This window comes from Silurus aristotelis (genome assembly GCF_946808225.1).
Source record: "Silurus aristotelis genome assembly, chromosome: 12".
NCBI lineage: Eukaryota > Metazoa > Chordata > Actinopteri > Siluriformes > Siluridae > Silurus > Silurus aristotelis.
In genome coordinates, this window is record NC_139585.1 from 24,074,627 (window position 1) to 24,080,381 (window position 5,755).

Consider the following 5,755-nt stretch of genomic DNA (forward strand, 5'->3'; position numbering starts at 1 on the left):
AATACACTTACAGTCTCGCTTATACACTCATTATACTCTCAAACACTTCCTTATACACTTACAGTCTCGCTTATACACTCATTATACTCTCAAACACTTCCTTATACACTTACAGTCTCGCTTATACACTCATTATACTCTCATACACTTCCTTATACACTTACAGTCTCGCTTATACACTCATTATACTCTCATACACTTCCTTATACACTTACAGTCTCGCTTATACACTCATTATACTCTCAAACACTTCCTTATACACTTACAGTCTCGCTTATACACTCATTATACTCTCAAACACTTCCTTATACACTTACAGTCTCGCTTATACACTCATTATACTCTCAAACACTTCCTTATACACTTACAGTCTCGCTTATACACTCATTATACTCTCAAACACTTCCTTATACACTTACAGTCTCGCTTATACACTCATTATACTCTCATACACTTCCTTATACACTTACAGTCTCGCTTATACACTCATTATACTCTCAAACACTTCCTTATACACTTACAGTCTCGCTTATACACTCATTATACTCTCAAACACTTCCTTATACACTTACAGTCTCGCTTATACACTCATTATACTCTCATACACTTCCTAATACACTTACAGTCTCGCTTACACACTCATTATACTCTCAAACACTTCCTTATACACTTACAGTCTCGCTTACACACTCATTATACTCTCAAACACTTCCTTATACACTTACAGTCTCGCTTATACACTCATTATACTCTCAAACACTTCCTTATACACTTACAGTCTCGCTTATACACTCATTATACTCTCAAACACTTCCTTATACACTTACAGTCTCGCTTATACACTCATTATACTCTCAAACACTTCCTTATACACTTACAGTCTCGCTTACACACTCATTATACTCTCATACACTTCCTTATACACTACAGTCTCGCTTATACACTCATTACTCTCATACACTTCCTAATACACTTACAGTCTCGCTTATACACTCATTATACTCTCATACACTTCCTATACACTTACAGTCTCGCTTATACACTCATTATACTCTCAAACACTTCCTTATACACTTACAGTCTCGCTTATACACTCATTATACTCTCAAACACTTCCTTATACACTTACAGTCTCGCTTATACACTCATTATACTCTCATACACTTCCTTATACACTTACAGTCTCGCTTATACACTCATTATACTCTCATACACTTCCTTATACACTTACAGTCTCGCTTATACACTCATTATACTCTCATACACTTCCTTATACACTTACAGTCTCGCTTATACACTCATTATACTCTCATACACTTCCTTATACACTTACAGTCTCGCTTATACACTCATTATACTCTCATACACTTCCTTATACACTTACAGTCTCGCTTATACACTCATTATACTCTCAAACACTTCCTTATACACTTACAGTCTCGCTTATACACTCATTATACTCTCAAACACTTCCTTATACACTTACAGTCTCGCTTATACACTCATTATACTCTCAAACACTTCCTTATACACTTACAGTCTCGCTTATACACTCATTATACTCTCAAACACTTCCTTATACACTTACAGTCTCGCTTATACACTCATTATACTCTCATACACTTCCTTATACACTTACAGTCTCGCTTATACACTCATTATACTCTCAAACACTTCCTTATACACTTACAGTCTCGCTTATACACTCATTATACTCTCAAACACTTCCTAATACACTTACAGTCTCGCTTATACACTCATTATACTCTCATACACTTCCTTATACACTTACAGTCTCGCTTATACACTCATTATACTCTCAAACACTTCCTTATACACTTACAGTCTCGCTTATACACTCATTATACTCTCATACACTTCCTTATACACTTACAGTCTCGCTTATACACTCATTATACTCTCAAACACTTCCTTATACACTTACAGTCTCGCTTATACACTCATTATACTCTCAAACACTTCCTTATACACTTACAGTCTCGCTTATACACTCATTATACTCTCATACACTTCCTTATACACTTACAGTCTCGCTTATACACTCATTATACTCTCATACACTTCCTTATACACTTACAGTCTCGCTTATACACTCATTATACTCTCATACACTTCCTTATACACTTACAGTCTCGCTTATACACTCATTATACTCTCATACACTTCCTTATACACTTACAGTCTCGCTTATACACTCATTATACTCTCATACACTTCCTTATACACTTACAGTCTCGCTTATACACTCATTATACTCTCATACACTTCCTTATACACTTACAGTCTCGCTTATACACTCATTATACTCTCAAACACTTCCTTATACACTTACAGTCTCGCTTATACACTCATTATACTCTCATACACTTCCTTATACACTTACAGTCTCGCTTATACACTCATTATACTCTCATACACTTCCTTATACACTTACAGTCTCGCTTATACACTCATTATACTCTCATACACTTCCTTATACACTTACAGTCTCGCTTACACACTCATTATACTCTCATACACTTCCTTATACACTTACAGTCTCGCTTATACACTCATTATACTCTCAAACACTTTCCTTATACACTTACAGTCTCGCTTATACACTCATTATACTCTCATACACTTCCTTATACACTTACAGTCTCGCTTATACACTCATTATACTCTCATACACTTCCTTATACACTTACAGTCTCGCTTATACACTCATTATACTCTCATACACTTCCTGATACACTTACAGTCTCGCTTATACACTCATTATACTCTCAAACACTTCCTTATACACTTACAGTCTCGCTTATACACTCATTATACTCTCATACACTTCCTTATACACTTACAGTCTCGCTTATACACTCATTATACTCTCAAACACTTCCTTATACACTTACAGTCTCGCTTATACACTCATTATACTCTCATACACTTCCTTATACACTTACAGTCTCGCTTATACACTCATTATACTCTCAAACACTTCCTTATACACTTACAGTCTCGCTTATACACTCATTATACTCTCATACACTTCCTTATACACTTACAGTCTCGCTTATACACTCATTATACTCTCATACACTTCCTTATACACTTACAGTCTCGCTTATACACTCATTATACTCTCAAACACTTCCTTATACACTTACAGTCTCGCTTATACACTCATTATACTCTCATACACTTCCTTATACACTTACAGTCTCGCTTATACACTCATTATACTCTCAAACACTTCCTTATACACTTACAGTCTCGCTTACACACTCATTATACTCTCATACACTTCCTTATACACTTACAGTCTCGCTTATACACTCATTATACTCTCAAACACTTCCTTATACACTTACAGTCTCGCTTATACACTCATTATACTCTCATACACTTCCTTATACATTTACAGTCTCGCTTACACACTCATTATACTCTCAAACACTTCCTTATACACTTACAGTCTCGCTTATACACTCATTATACTCTCAAACACTTCCTTATACACTTACAGTCTCGCTTATACACTCATTATACTCTCAAACACTTCCTTATACACTTACAGTCTCGCTTATACACTCATTATACTCTCATACACTTCCTTATACACTTACAGTCTCGCTTATACACTCATTATACTCTCAAACACTTCCTTATACACTTACAGTCTCGCTTATACACTCATTATACTCTCATACACTTCCTTATACACTTACAGTCTCGCTTATACACTCATTATACTCTCAAACACTTCCTTATACACTTACAGTCTCGCTTATACACTCATTATACTCTCATACACTTCCTTATACACTTACAGTCTCGCTTATACACTCATTATACTCTCATACACTTCCTAATACACTTACAGTCTCGCTTATACACTCATTATACTCTCAAACACTTCCTAATACACTTACAGTCTCGCTTATACACTCATTATACTCTCATACACTTCCTTATACACTTACAGTCTCGCTTATACACTCATTATACTCTCATACACTTCCTTATACACTTACAGTCTCGCTTATACACTCATTATACTCTCATACACTTCCTTATACACTTACAGTCTCGCTTATACACTCATTATACTCTCATACACTTCCTTATACACTTACAGTCTCGCTTATACACTCATTATACTCTCATACACTTCCTTATACACTTACAGTCTCGCTTACACACTCATTATACTCTCAAACACTTCCTTATACACTTACAGTCTCGCTTATACACTCATTATACTCTCATACACTTCCTTATACACTTACAGTCTCGCTTATACACTCATTATACTCTCATACACTTCCTTATACACTTACAGTCTCGCTTATACACTCATTATACTCTCATACACTTCCTTATACACTTACAGTCTCGCTTACACACTCATTATACTCTCAAACACTTCCTTATACACTTACAGTCTCGCTTATACACTCATTATACTCTCATACACTTCCTTATACACTTACAGTCTCGCTTATACACTCATTATACTCTCAAACACTTCCTTATACACTTACAGTCTCGCTTATACACTCATTATACTCTCATACACTTCCTTATACACTTACAGTCTCGCTTATACACTCATTATACTCTCATACACTTCCTTATACACTTACAGTCTCGCTCATACACTCATTATACTCTCATACACTTCCTTATACACTTACAGTCTCGCTTATACACTCATTATACCCTCATACACTTCCTAATACACTTACAGTCTCGCTTATACACTCATTATACTCTCAAACACTTCCTTATACACTTACAGTCTCGCTTATACACTCATTAAACTCTCATACACTTCCTTATACACTTACAGTCTCGCTTATACCCTCATTATACTCTCATACACTTCCTTATACACTTACAGTCTCGCTTATACACTCATTATACTCTCATACACTTCCTTATACACTTACAGTCTCGCTTATACACTCATTATACTCTCAAACAATTCCTTATACACTTACAGTCTCGCTTATACACTCATTATACTCTCATACACTTCCTTATACACTTACAGTCTCGCTTATACACTCATTATACTCTCATACACTTCCTTATACACTTACAGTCTCGCTTATACACTCATTATACTCTCAAACACTTCCTTATACACTTACAGTCTCGCTTATACACTCATTATACTCTCAAACACTTCCTTATACACTTACAGTCTCGCTTATACACTCATTATACTCTCATACACTTCCTTATACACTTACAGTCTCGCTTATACACTCATTATACTCTCATACACTTCCTTATACACTTACAGTTTTGCTTACACACTCATTATACTCTCATACACTTCCTTATACACTTACAGTCTCGCTTATACACTCATTATACTCTCATACACTTCCTTATACACTTACAGTCTCGCTTATACACTCATTATACTCTCAAACACTTCCTTATACACTTACAGTCTCGCTTATACACTCATTATACTCTCATACACTTCCTTATACACTTACAGTTTTGCTTACACACTCATTATACTCTCATACACTTCCTTATACACTTACAGTCTCGCTTATACACTCATTATACTCTCAAACACTTCCTTATACACTTACAGTCTCGCTTATACACTCATTATACTCTCAAACACTTCCTTATACACTTACAGTCTCGCTTATACACTCATTATACTCTCATACACTTCCTTATACACTTACAGTCTCGCTTATACACTCATTATACTCTCAAACAC